Genomic DNA, 15561 nt, shown 5'->3' on the forward strand with positions numbered 1-15561 from the left:
AATCCAGAGATCATCAGGGCTGCCCTTCTGATCACAGGCCCAGAGTGCAAGGGCCCTGGGGGCAGAGTAATTTCAAAGGAGGAGCTGCTGGCACACTGCCCGGCACCGCCTCACGTGGTGGTGGGTTCTGCTAGTGCACTCGGCACTAGGCTCCCCACCTGCCCCAGGTGCAGCTCCGGCGGCCTGGGGTGGTATGGGCTACATCCAGCAGAACCAAGGGGACATGGTGCCTCCACCTTGATTTCAAAGGACTGGGCCTCCTGGCAGAGCTGCAGGCTCAGGACTCCAGATGCAAGAGCCATGGGGCCGTGGCACAGAACCACCTGCGAGCTGGCTGTCTGAAGCCTTGGGGGCCCAGCCCTTGCCCAGCAAAGCCACACCATTGTGCTTCACCCCAGTGTATCTGGAAGGTGGGCCTCCACCCCATTGGGCCTGGAGAGCAGAGCACCTGGCCAAAGAGGACTTGCTCTGGCCTTTGTCACTCCTTTCTTCTCTCCTATTCCTCCATTTTGGAATAGGAATGTCTACCCTATGCCTGTCCTAACACCGTATTTTGGAAGCACATAACTTGTTGGGTTCACAGCTGGAGGGCAATTTTCCTCAGGATGAATTGTACTTTGAGTCTCACCCATATCTGATTTAGAGGATATTTAGATGAGACTTTGGAATTTAGACTTTAGAGTTGATGCTGGAATGAATTAAGACTTTTCAGGCTGTTGGGATGGAATGAATGTATTTTGCATGTGAGAAGGATGTGATTTTGGGGGGGCCAGGGGCAGAATGCTATATATTGAATATGTCTCCCACCCACCCCCAGTTCATATGCTGAAATCTAATCCCCAATGTGATAGTATTTGGAGATGGGGGCCTTTGGAAGGTGATTCGGTCATGAGAGTGGAGCCCTCATGAATGGGATTAGTGCCCTTATAAAAGGGGCTCCAGAGAGATCTCTAGCCCTTTCCGCCATGTGAGGACACAGGAAGAAGACAGCCATCTACGAACGAGGAAGCAGGCCCTCACTGAATCTGCCAGTGCTTTGATCTTGGACTTCCCAGCCTCCAAAACTGTGAGAAGTAAATTTCTGTTGTTAATAAGCCACCAGTCTATGATATTCTGTTATAGCAGCCAGAAAAGGCTAAGATAGGCTTCCTGGCTTCAATGGTGATGATGGAAACCCAGAGAAGCCGAGGCCAAGTAGCAGCACTTAACTGCCAAAGACAAAGTGGGCACATCTGTAAAGGGCAGCATGGATGTACAGGCAAATTGATCATGATGTCCCTAGGAATAAAATAGATGAATAGCCTACTAGACTATCACTCAATCTATATGATAGGAAAAGTTCTAGATCTAGTGGCTAAAAATCTGACTCAGGTCACCACAGTGGAGAGTCAGCCTCTCACTGTTTTCAGAAGTCAGTTCACTGACCCAGAGCCCCTTGATTGAAGGAGATGCCAGGTCCACTCGAGGAAGGAGCCTGTACCATTGCTGTAAGAACATACTGTAAATCTTCCTCCAAGCCTTCACCAGAGGGACCTGTGGCCATTTAATAGAGTGAGTGAGCATTGGGGAAAAGGAAATACCCAGACCTTATGAGGATTACTAAATAGTGGCTCTGATTTGACACTAATTTCTGGGGACCTGAAATGCTACTGTGGCCCAACAGCGAAAGTGGGGGGTTTACGATGGTCAGGTGATTGAGTCTTAGCTCAGATCTGATTCCCATTGAGCCCAGTTGGTCCATTAACCCACCTTGTAGTTATTTCTCCAATTCCTGAATTTATCCCAGGAATAAACATACTTAGAAACTGGCATAATCCCCACATCAGCTTGCTGATAATAATGAGAGCCATTATGGTAAGAAGAGCTAAATGCAAGTGAATTTCCACTCCCTTCAAAGTTAGTAAACCAGAAGTGATAACGCATCCCTAGGGGAATGCAGAGATTAATGGCCCTGTAGAAGAAGTTAAAGAAGTAGATGTGCTGACACCTCCCACATCTCCATTTAACTCACCAGTTTGGCCTGTGTAGAAGTCAGATGAATCTTGCATAATGACCATAGACTACGATAAATTTAATCAGATGGTGACTCCAATTGTAGCTGCTGTTCCAGCGATAGTATATTTACTGCAACAACTCAACATAGCCCCTGGAACTCAGTATGCAGGTATTGGCCTGGCTAATGACTCTTCCTCCATACCAATTTTCAAGGACTTCCAGAAACCATTTGCTTTTACCTGATAAGAACAACAGTGTAACTTCAAGGTGTTGCCTCAGGGCTATGTCAAATCTCTCCATCTCTGCCATAATACAGTCTGCAGAGATCTCCATAACATTGACACTCAAAAAAACATCACACTGGGCTACTACACTGATGACATGTTGATTGGATCTGGTGAGCAGGAAGTAACAAGTACTTTAGATGCCTTAGTAAGAATGAAAGTGTTGGGTGATGGTTAACTTTAAGGGTCAATATGGCTGGGCCAGTGCCCAGATATTTGGTCCAACGTTATTCTGGATGTTTCTGTGAAGGTGATTTTTTTGGATGAGATTAACATTTAAATCGGTGGGGAGTTCCCTGGTGGCCCCGTGGTTAGGAGTCCGTGCTTCCACTACAGGGGGCACGGGTTCGATTCCTGGTGGGGGAACTAAGATGCCACATGCTGCGTGGCGTAGCCAAAAAAAAAAAATTGGTTGACTTTTAATAAAGCAGATCATCCTCCATAATGTGGGTGGGCCTCATCCAATCAGCTGAAGAACTAATCTTCCCGAGCTAGAAGGAATTCTGCCAGCAGATGGCCTTCATACTTGAACTTCAACATTGGCTTTTCCCTGGGTCTCCAGCCTGACAGCCCACCCTGCAGATTTTAGACTTGGTAGCCTCCATAATCATATGAGTCAATTCCTCAAGATAAAGCTCTCTCTAGTATATACACATCCTATTTGTTCTGTTTTCCTGGGGAAGCCTGATGAATACAGTTGTATATAAACCCTGCAAACATTCAGGGGCCTGTTGCCTCAGTGAAGTCTCTAGGAATAAATGGTCTAGAGCATGTTGAAAAATTCCCTCCAAGGGGAAAGACAAGCTGCCACACTTCACACCTTCTACCACAAAGAGGTATAATTCTTGTGCTATAGTCTGAATGTTTGTGTCCCCCCCCAAAATTCGTATGTTGAAATCCTAATTCCCAGTGTGACAGTATTAGGAGGTGCTTTGGAATATACTTAGGTCATGAGGATGGAGCCCTCACGAATGGGACTAGTGCTCTTATGAAAAGGACCCCACAGAGCTCCCTCACTCCTTCTACCATGTGAGGTTACAGTGAGAAGATGGCTGTCAATGATGAAGCGGGCTGTTACCAGACACTGAATCTGCCAGCGCCGTGATCTTGGACTTCTGGCCTCCAGAACTGTGAGAAATAAGTGTTTGTTCTTTTTTTAATATAAATTTATTTATTTTATTTATTTTACTTTTGGCTGCTTTGGGTCTTCGTTGCTGTGCACGGGCTTTCTTAGTTGCGGAGAGCAGGGGCTACTCTTCGTTGCTGTGCGTGGGCTTCTCATTGCGGTGGCTTCTCTTGTTGCGGAGCACAGGCTCTAGGCATGCGGGCTTCAGTAGCTGTGGCACACGGGCTCAGTAGTTGTGGCTTGCAGGCTCTAGAGCGCAGGCTCAGTAGTTGTGGCACACGGGCTTGGTTGCTCCGCGCCATGTGGGATCTTCCCGGACCAGGGCTTGAACCCGTGTCCCCTGAATTGGCAGGTGGATTCTTAACCACTTTGCCACCAGGGAAGCCCCTAAGTGTTTGTTCTTTATAAGCCACCCAATCTGTGGTATTTTGTTATAGCAGCCTGAACGGACTAAGATACTTTTGCAGGCTTCTCTGGATTTTGGAAGCAACATTTGAGTGTGTTACTTTGAACCTATCTACAGAATTGCCCACAAGCTCTCCAGTTTTGAATGGGACCAGAACAAGCTAAAGCTCTGCAGTTCAGGCTGAAGGACAAGCTGCTCTTCACGTTGGACCTTATGATCCAGCAGATCCAATGATACTCGAAGTGTCTATGACAAAGGAGAATGCCGTATGACATTTCTGGTAAGCACTAATGAAAGAATCACAGCGTTGGCCTCCAGGATTTTAGAGCAATTTGAGCCCTCTTTTGCAGATAACTATTCTCCTTTTGAGAAACAGCTGCTGGCTTAGTACTGGACCTTGGCAGAGACTGAACACCTAACCATGAGATAGCAGGTAACCATACAGCCTAAGATCCCCACGTAGGTGTCTTGTGTGACCCACACAGCCACAGGGCCATAAATAAGCCATGTATAGCAGCAGTCTAATATCAAATGAAAATGGTATAGAAGACACCAAGTTGGGCAGGTCCAGAAGGTCCAAGTAAGTTGCCTGAGCAAGTGGCTCAGACTCTTTTGACACCAACTCCTGTTGTATTGCCTCCTCTCCTTCAGTTGATGTCTATGATGTCATGGGGCGTTCCTTATGACCAGTTAACTGAGGATGAAAAGACTCAAGCCTGACTTACATACGCATCTGCATGATATGCTGGTACCATCTGAAAATGGACAGATGCACATCACAGCTCTACTCGGGGGTGACCCTGAATGACCGTAGTGAAGGAAAATCCTCTCCAGTGAGCAGAACACAGGGCAGTATATTCATTGTCCACTGTGTCTAGAGTGAGAGATGACCAAAAGTATAGATCTGTGCTGATGTGTGGTCAGGGACTTGGAAGGAACAGGACTGGAATATTAGTGACAAGGAAGTCTAGCGAGGAGAGAGGTGAACGGACCTCTGAATGGACACAGACAGTGGAGATATTTGTGTCCCATGCGAATGCCCACCAAAAGGCACACATGCAGAGGAGACGCTTAATAATTGGGTGGATAAAGTGATGTACTCTCTGCCTATCAATCAGCCTTTTTCACCATCCTCTCCAGTGTTTGGTAAAAGAAACAATGGGCCCAGGTATATTAGTCTGCTCAGGCGACCATAACAGAAGTACCATAGACGGGGTGGCTTAAACATCAGAAACATATTTCTCACAGTTCTGGAGGCTGGGAAGTTCCACCATCTGGGTGCAGGCCAATTTGGTTTGTGCTGAGATCCCTCTTCCTGACTTACAGGTAACCATCTCCTTGCTGTGTCTTCACATAGTGGACAGAAAGGGCTCTCTCATGTCTCTTCTTATAAAGACACCAATCTCAAAGTCTTCAAAGCCATTCTACCTCTCAATTAGGCTAGCTGCTTCTAGATGATGTTGCATGTGGTAAGACCAGTTAATTCCATAGGCATGAACACTTTGCTACACGTCCTTTGCTGTGAACTGAGTTTCTGGATTAGCTTTGAAGACTCAGTTATGATGCTAGTTGGGAAACAACACCCTAAAAGGAGGGGATTCTGTTTTATAGGATGCAGTATATACTTTGAATCAGAGACCATTATATGGTGCTGTCTCCCCCCACAGCCAGTATAAATGGGTCCTGAAATCAAGGGGTAGAATTAGGAGTGGTCCCTCTAAGTAGTACACCTAATAACTCACTCACAGAATTTTTGTTTCCCATCTTGGCAACTTTGATCTCTGCTAGTCTGTATATCTAAGTGCTTCTGATTTTTTTTTCAAACATTTTTATTGGAGTATAATTGCTTTACAATGGTGTGTTAATTTCTGCTTTATAACAAAGTGAATTAGTTATACATATACATATGTCCCCATATCTCTTCCCTCTTCTGTCTCCCTCCCTCCCACCCTCCCTATCCCACCCCTCTAGGTGGTCACAAAGCACCGAGCCGATCTTCCTGTGCTATGCGACTGCTTGCCACTAGCTATCTGTTTTACATTTGGTAGTGTATATATGTCGATATATACACTACCACTCTCTCACTTTGTCCCAGCTTACCCTTCCCCCTCCCCGTGTCCTCAAGTCCATTCTCTAGTAGGTCTGCGTCTTTATTCCCGTCTTCCCCCTAGGTTCTTCATGACTATATATATATATATATATATATATATATATATATATATATATATATATATACACACACACACACACATATATTAGATTCTATATATATGTGTTAGCATACGGTATTTGTTTTTCTCTTTCTGACTTACTTCACTCTATAGGACAGACTCTAGGTCCATCCACCTCACTACAAATAACTCAATTTCGTTTCTTTTTATGGCTGAGTGATATTCCATTGTATATATGTGCCACATCTTCTTTATCCATTCATCTCTTGATGGACACTTAGGTTGCTTCCAAGTCCTGGCTATTGTAAATAGAGCTGCAATGAACATTGTGGTACATGACTCTTTTTGAATTATGGTTTTCTCTGGGTATATGCCCAGTAGTGGGATTGCTGGGTCGTATGGGAGTTCTATTTTTAGTTTTTTAAGGAACCTCCATACTGTTCTCCATAGTGGTTGTATCAACTTACATTCCCACCAAGAGTGCAGGAGGGTTCCCCTTTCTCCACACCCTCTCCAGCATTTATTGTTTGTAGATTTTTGGATGATGGCCATTCTGACTGGTGTGAGATGATATTGCATTGTAGTTTTGATTTGCATTTCTCTAATGATTAATGATGTTGAGTATTCTTTCATGTGTTTGTTGGCAATCTGTATGTCTTCTTTGGAGAAATGTCTATTTAGGTCTTCTGACCATTTTTGGATTGGGTTGTTTGTTTTTTGGATATTGAGCTGCATGAACTGCTTGTTAATTTTGGAGATTAATCCTTTGTCAGTTGCTTCATTTGTAAATATGTTCTCCTATTCTGAGGGTTGTATTTTCATCTTGTTTATGGTTTCCTTTGCTGTGCAAAAGCTTTGAAGCTTCATTAGGTCCCATTTGTTTATTTTTGTTTTTATTTCCATTTCTCTAGGAGGTGGGTCAAAAAGGATCTTGCTGTGATTTATGTCATAGAGTGTTCTGCCTATGTTTTCCTCTAAGAGTTTGATAGTGTCTGGTCTTACATTTAGGTCTTTAATCCATTTTGAGTTTATTTTTGTGTATGGTGTTAGGGAGTGTTCTAATTTCATTCTTTTCCATGTAGCTGTCCAGTTTTCCCAGCATCACTTATTGAAGAGGCTGTCCTTTCTCCACTGTACATTCTTGCCTCCTTTGTCAAAGATAAGGTGACCATATGTGCGTGGGTTTATCTCTGGGCTTTCTATCCTGTTCCATTGATCTACCTTTCTGTTTTTGTGCCAATACCATACTGTCTTGATTACTGTAGCTTTGTAGTATAGTCTGAAGTCAGGGAACCTGATTCCTCCAGCTCTGTTTTTCTTTCTCAAGATTGTTTTGGCTATTCGGGGTCTTTTGTGTTTCCATACAAATTGTGAAATTTTTTGTTCTAGTTCTGTGAAAAATGCCAGTGGTAGTTTGATAGGGATTGCATTGAGTCTGTAGATTGCTTTAGGTAGTAGAGTCATTTTCACAATGTTGATTCTTCCAATCCAAGAACACGGTATATCTCTCCAACTGTTTGTATCATCTTTAATTTCTTTCATCAGTGTCTTATAATTTTCTGCATGCAGGTGTTTTGTCTCCTTAGGTAGGTTTATTCCTAAGTATTTTATTCTTTTTGTTGCAGTGGTAAATGGGAGTGTTTTCTTAATTTCACTTTCAAGTCCCTCTGATTTTTATGTGTCAAATTGACAGGGCCATGGAGTGCCCAGATAGTTGGTTAAATATTATTCTGAATATGCCTTTGAGACTGTTTCTGGATGAGATTAACATTTGACTTGGTAGACTAAGTAAAACAGATTGCCCTCCCCAATGTGAGTTGGCCTCATCCAATCAACTAAAATCTTGAATAGAAGAAGAAGGCTGATTGATGGAGAATTCACTTCCTCACTGCCTGACTATCTTTGAGCTGGGGTCAGTCTTCTGCTGAAAAATCAAATGCAGAATCTCATCCTGTGACTAGCTGAATTACAATGCAAGTTGAACTCCTAGCCTCGCAGGGTGTCTACTATTAAACTGAGGGCACTGATAGGGAAGGAATAGGATCCTGTAAGATAGAATGGGTACGTGTGGGAAGACCCTAATGAAGCTGGGGGCATTGTGCCCTAAATTCTGATGACTCTTCTCTGCCAGTGGGAGAGGCCTCTACCAGGAGGCACATCAATGGGTCCACTGAATGGGAAGGTGAGACATTTTAGGCTCTATGCCAATGAAACTACAGGCCAAAAAAATTGGGGGAGGTAGAGTTAATTTACTGGCTGGAATGATTGACCTTCATTACCAAGGGGAAATTGGTTTGGTGCTACACAACACAGGCAAGGAGGACTATGTCTGCAACCCAGAGGATTATTTAGGGTGCCCCTTAGTACTTCCATGCCCAATAGTAAAAAGTAATAGAGAACTACAGCAACTAAAAACTGGCAGGATGATTGAGGACTCAGGAATAAAAGTTTGAGTTACTCCATCAGGTGAAAAAGCATCTGAGGTTCTGGAAGAAGCCAGGGGGAAATACAGAATGGATAGTGGAAGAAAGAAGAAGGAAGCCATCGATGGCGATTACAGCCTCATGATCAAATACAGAAATGAGTACTATTGTAGCCTTGCCAATTTCCTTTTTGCTTGTTATATTTATGTATTTATTTATTATTATTTTTTATGTATTTATTTTTATATGCTAGCCATTTTCTTTTTCTCTCTCCTTCCCACTTTGATTTTATATCATTTTTATTTTATATACAAATAGTTGTTGGAAGTTAATTTTACAATTTAGTCTTTAGATAATAGAATATCAGTGGAACTGTGACTAAATTTGAGGAATAATTAACAGCCAGTAATGGATACAATGACTTTTGGAACTGTGTGGTGTCTCCTCATTTGGGGGAGAGAGTGATAACTTCCTCTCTTACGAGAAGAATAGTTATATCTTGTTAAGAAGAAATAAAATTGTTTTGTTGTGCAAGAATTCAAAAAGGGTGCACACAGAAGCTGAGTAGTCAAAGGGGTGGACTGTGCCACTTACTGATTTTTGCCTCTTGGCTTCAAATCCACTCTTTATGCCTGCTCTGCGCAAATGGATCTGGTCCCTTTAAATATCTTTTCCTTCGCCAACCCGCACGGAAGCTTTGCCAGTAGAGGGCGCTAGAGAGGCATTGCAAGGTGGAAAATGGTTTTGCTTACTGGTTCTGGGGTGCCCATTCAGCAGGGTCCTGCAGCACACACAGCTTTCTCCAGCACCGGGGGCCTGAAGCACCCACACATTTTCCAGTGCCTGGCTCCTGCAGTGCGTGGTGACCGCCAGCACCCAGTGGCCAGCAGCTCCTCCCTGGAATCCCCCATCAGCCAGCTCACTAGCAGTTTGCCTCCGGCTTCTGAAGCACTCACACAGCATCTTCATTCTCCAGTTCTTACAATGCGCACGCATAACAGCCAGAAGTGCCCAGTGGCCGGCCACTCCCTCCAGCCCCCCCAACCCCCGCACCCTCCCTCAGGTAGTTCTGTAGCAGAGTGCCTCTGATGACACACCTCCCCATGAACAACCTTCTTTGGCACCCTAGAGGGTGGATTTCTGCCAAGTTCCAGAAAGCAGATTTCCAGCAAGTTCCACCATTCAGAGAACCACGACCATATTCTCTCCAACAAGGACTGGATCTCAGTTTGGGAGGAGCAGGGGCGGAGTACGGTCTTCCTTGGGTGCTGCTCGTGCTCTCCTCTACCTTCTTGAGCGTATGGATTATATTTGCAATAGCTGTTTTAATGTCCTTTTGTCTATTGGTTCTCTCATCTGGGTCATTTTCTATGAATTCTTTTTCTCCTCATTATGGGTGTATTTTCCTGCTTCTTTGTTTTATTGGATGCCAGACGTTGTAAATTTTACCTTGCTGAGTGCTTTTTTTAAAAATTTTTGGTACTTAAAAAATTGGGGGATGGGGGTGGGCTTTGTTCTAGGATACAGTTAATCAATTTAATCCTTTTGAGGCTTGCTTTTAAGTTTTTTTAGGCAGGACCTGAATAGCCTTTAGTCCAGGGCTAATTTGACTGTTAGTCTAGAGCTACTTTAGTACTGAGGCAATACGTTTCTGAGGAGGTTTTTCCACTCAGGCTGATTTGGAAATGAACTATTCCTGCCTCTGAGGATTGTTCCTCCAGATCCTTTTCAGTGGCCTTTCTTTGGCCTCAGGCAGTTTTATCACATAGGCGTGCTGATCGGTACTTGGTTGAAGACTTGAAGGGAACCATCTGTAGTTCTCCACACCTTTCTCTGTGCGCAGCTCTCTCTTCCATAGCACTCTGACCTGTCCTGCAAATTCTAGCTGCTGTGAGCTCCACAAACTCTTAACTGTGTCTTCTAAACTCAGCGAGACCACCAGGCTCGTTTTGAGTCCTCCCCGCCACATCATTGCACTGCACATGGAAATTCTCTCCAGGTAATCATATGGTTTATTCATGTTTCCCTTCTCTGAGGAAACATGGTCCCATGTTTCCTGTTGTCTCATATCTATAAACCATCATTCCGTATATTTTATCTGGTTTTTTAGTTGTTTAAGGCAAGAAACTAACTCTAGTCCCTGTTCCTGCATCATGGCTGGAAACAGAAGTCCCCAAACTCTCTTTTCTGACCCATCTCCTGAGATGTTGCCTTCTGGAACTCACACTTAGTCATCAGCAGAATCCCTCCATCCTCAACCTCTTCTCTGAAGGTTGAGTTTGCCTTCTCACTCCAGTGGGAACATGAACCTTCCTGGACAATAGTGCAGCCCTCTTGAGCAATGAATTCGCTCCCACAGCTCTCAGACCACTGATCTAGGAGGCATAAATGTCCTTGCACTTCACACACAGCCCCCAGATCATGTTCCCTTCCTACTCAGGAAGTCCTCCAGCTCCTCGTCCAGACTGAGGCACAAGCATCAGTCTACAAGGCCTTCTCTGCATCTTTGTTACAGTCATCTACCACACCCCTCATCACTCCTCTTTAAGTTTTCACTCTCTCCAGTTCCTCTCTTGTTCAGAACCTTGGTGATTTCAAAATCTACATGATGGTGGATTCAAAATACACATTCCAAACCTCTGGCCTCTCTGTTCCATGAGCTCCTCTTCTTCTCCATTAATGCTGTGCCCACCCTCCTTCAGCCACCCACTCCCATCATTATACCCTAACCTGTATGGATAACATTCAGTGAAGCCTCTCTACAATATCAATTTCAAGGTTCTCACTCTTCGGGACTTCCCCGGCGGTCCATGGTGAAGAATCTGCCTTACAGTGCAGGGGACGTGGGTTCGATCCCTGGTCGGGGAACTAAGATCCCACATGCCACGGGGCAATTAAGCCTGCACGCCACAACTACTGAGCTTGTGCACCTCAACTAGAGAAGAGAAAACCTGCACGCCACAACTAGAGAGAAGCCTGAACACCACAGTGAAGAGCCAGCGCGCCGCAACGAAAGATCCCACATGCCTCAACGAAGATCCTGCGTGCCGCAACTAAGACCTGACGCAGGCATAAGTAAATAAATAAACAAACAAACAAACAATAAATCTTTTTTTAAAAAAAGGCTCTCACTCTTTGACCACCACCTCTTCTTCCAACTCACTTTCCTTTTGTATTAGTCAGGGTTCTCCAGAGAAACAGAACCAATAGGATTTATGTAGAGGGATTTATGATAAGGAATTGTCCTATGCAATTATGGAGGTTGACAAGTCCCAAGATCTTCACGGTGGTGACTCAGCAATCTGGAGAGCCAGGGGAGCCAACAGTGTAGTTCCAGTACAAACCTGAAGTCCTGAGAACCAGGAGAACTGTTGGTGTAGTTCCAGTTCAAAGGCCAGCAAGCTCAAGACCCAGGAAGAGTAGATATTTCAGTTCACAGCCAAAGGCAGGGAAAGGTGATGTCCCACTTCAAAGGCGGTCAGGCAGAAGGATTTCCTTCTTACCTGTGGGGAGAGTCAGTCTTTTTGTTCTATTCAGGCCTTCAACGGATTGGATGAGGCCCACTCACATCAGAGAGGGCAATCTGTTTTACTCAGTCTACTGATTTAAATGTTAATCTCATCCAAAAACACCCTCACAGAAACACCTAGAATAATGTGTCACTAAATATCTGGGTACCCCATGGCCCAGTCAAATTGACATATAAAATTAACCATCACAAGTCCACCCCTTGTCAGCTTGACACACATACACATCTCCTTAAGTCATACTTAATCTCCAAATGAAGGTAATAACAAGGTTATCCTTCTACCTAACATGATTCAGCTAACCTGCGTACACTAAAAATGCATTAACTCCTTCCCCAAAAGAGGAGGTAAAGTCCTTGGGTGATGTTTAATCTTCTCCTTGATATCCCATAACTTAAATACTATGATGTAAAGTTAACGATACTTAAATACTATGATATAGAGTGAATACATCTTATGTTCCATGATAAGAGAATACAAGCGGGAAGAAAAGGATATTTCACACACACACACACACACACACACACACACACACACGTTCATAACAAAATGTCTTATTCCATTTGGGCTGCTATAACAAAAATACCATAGCCTGGGTGGTTTACAAACAATATTTACTTCTTACAGTTCTGGAGGCTGGAAGGTCCAAGATGAAGGTGCTGGTAGATTTAGTGTCCAGTGAGGACCTGCTTCCTGGTTTATAGATGTTCATCTTCTCACTGTGTCCTCACATGGTGGAAGGGGCAAGGGAGCTCTCTGGAGTTTCGTTTATAAGGCCACTGATCCCATCCCTTTTATAAGGGCTCCACCCTCATGACCTAATTACCTCCCAAAGGCCCCACATCCAAAGTCCAACACACTGGGGAGAACGAACTTATGGTTACCAGTGGGGAAGGGTCGGGGGGAGGGATAGATTGGGGGTTTGGGACTGACATGTACACACTGCTGTATTTAAAATAGGTAACCAACAAGGACCTACTATATAGCACAGGAAACTCTACTCAATACTCTGTAATAACCTAAATGGGAAAAGAATTTGAAAGAGAATAGATACATGTATATGTATAAGTGAATACCTTTGCTGTACACCTGAAACTAACACAACATTGTTAATCAGCTATATTCCAATATAAAATTTAAAAATTATTTTTAAAATAAAATAAAATTTCAAAGAAAAGTCCAACACATTGGGGATTAGGGTTGCAACATATGAATTTTGAGGGGCACAAAAATTCAGTATAGCACAAAACAAGGAGGAAGTACTCACAATTACAGTCGTCATTTCTGTAACTGGTCATGCGCTTGTAGCTGGTATTCATAACCACCTTCTTCCACAACCCATCCCATATTCCTTTTGCTTTTAGCAAGAACCTCAGCTTGTGGTGGTTCTTTACCTTCATTCTTGAAGGACCTGGGCCATTAGTGGCCCTGCCTGAATTGGGTTGTTGTAGTTTTCCATTGTCCTCAATCGCAGGGCATGGTAATACTAAGGGATCACCTGTATTCCAGACATACTCTTTCTGACCTCCATTGTGAAGTAGTGGTCCAATGTCCCCTTGGTAGTGAGGATTCACACCAGCCAGCACAGTAATTCCCTTCTTTGACTGTTGATTCAGAGACACAAAAGGACCAAAGAGGTGGGGCAGCAGTCTTAACTTTCATTTCAATGGAATTACTGTTGCATCTCCTTATGGAAGCATTCCTCCCTTTTGAGCTAAGGCCTCTGGGCCAGCAGAGCACACGGTGTGAGAACAGGAAGCACCCCACAGTCCAGTCAAGTTGACACATAAAATTAACCATCACACCCTTCAACCCCATTAGGACCCAGAATTTATTGATGCCACTACCTTTTCACTGTTCCAGACCTCTCTCATGTCCTCACTTTCCTCCTTACCCAGCTTAAATTCTATGGTCCATAATTATGTTTGATAGTACCTCTCTTACTTCATTGGATTCACTACAGCCTATCTCCTAATGAAAATATAGATCCAGGCAGTGATCACTAATGATTGCCACATCCCCAAAAGAGACATACTGGATATCACCAGATGTGAAAACTATGTTCCATTCTGTGTACCTGTGTCTGACAGTGTGTTTTAGGAAAATTTCTATGGCTGCTTCTGGATGTGTGTGACCCCAGTCTGCATGCCCCTTTGTTTCTCAGCACCTTTGCTTGTGTATGTACCTGTGTGACTGTGTCTGCATAGGTCTGGTTTGACATTGCTGTGTGTTAGCCTGCATAGGCTCTGCTCATACCTGTGCTCACGGGCTGTGTGTCCACATGGCATGTGGGTCTCTATGGGATTTGTGTCTCTTTGTGAGTGACTAATGGTCACTATACTGAGTGTCTCTGGGTGACTGTATCTGCAGGTGTCTGTGTTTGCTGTTGCCATGTGTCAGAGTGTGTGTGCCTATGTCTGGGTTTGTATGCCGTGGGGGTGTGAGCAACGCATAGTCACTGTACATGGGTGTGTCTGGGTCATTCAGGGGGCTGTGTCTGTACCTCTGACTGAAAGAGAGAGATAGCAGAAAGACTGTGATCTAGAATCTTCTCCCCTCCCACTCCCATAGGCCAAGGCATGCACTGCAAGAGTCAGGTGATCCACTGGGTGGGAAGCACCTGCCACCTGTCATAAACCATAATGGAAAAGAATATGAAAAAGAATGTATAGGGAGTTCCCTGGTTGCCTAGTGGTTAGGATTCTAGGCTTTCACTGCCATGGCCCGGGTTCAATCCCTGGTCGGGGAAGATCCTGCAAGCTGCATGGCACGGCCAAAAAAACCCAAAAAACAAAAAGTATACATATATATACATACATATATATATTTGAATCATTTGCTGTACAGCAGAAATTAACATGTAAATCAACTATACTTCAATAAAAAATTTTTTTGAAAAAGAAAATGGATTCTTAGGTATAACACCAAAATTACAGACAACAAAAGAAAAAACAGATGAATTGGGTTTCATAAACATTAAAAACTTTTGTGGATCAAAGACCATTATCAAGGAAGTGAAAAGACAACCTACAGAATAGGAGAGAGTGTTTGCAAATCATATGTCTGATAAGGGTCTAGTATCCAGAATATATCTTTTTAAAAGTCTTACAACTCAACAACAACAACAAAAAATCTGATTTTTAAAATGGGCAAAGGACTTGAATAGACATTTCTCCAAAGAAGATATGCAAATGGCTAGAAAGCACACGAAAAGATGCTCAACATCAATCATCATTACGAAAATGCAAATCAAACCCACAATGAGGTACCATTCCCAATACGACTGCTATAATTTAAAAAAAAACAAACAAAAACAGAAAATAAATGTTGGTGAGGATGTGGAGAAATTGGAACCCTTGTACACTGCTAGTGGAAATGTAAAATGGTTCAGCCACGGTGGAAACAGTTTGGCGATTCCTCAAAAAGCTAAACAAACAAACAAAAAAGCTAAATATAGAATTACCACCTGATCCAGCAATTCCACTTCTAGGTAGACACACAAAAGAACTGAAAACTCGTACTCACCAAATAGATATGCATACATGTTAATAGCATAATTATTCACAGTACCCAAAATAAGGAAACAGCCCATATATTCGCCAACAGATGAATGGATAAACAAAATGTGG

The sequence above is a fragment of the Mesoplodon densirostris genome, chromosome X, assembly GCF_025265405.1.
Source record: "Mesoplodon densirostris isolate mMesDen1 chromosome X, mMesDen1 primary haplotype, whole genome shotgun sequence".
Classification (NCBI taxonomy): domain Eukaryota; kingdom Metazoa; phylum Chordata; class Mammalia; order Artiodactyla; family Ziphiidae; genus Mesoplodon; species Mesoplodon densirostris.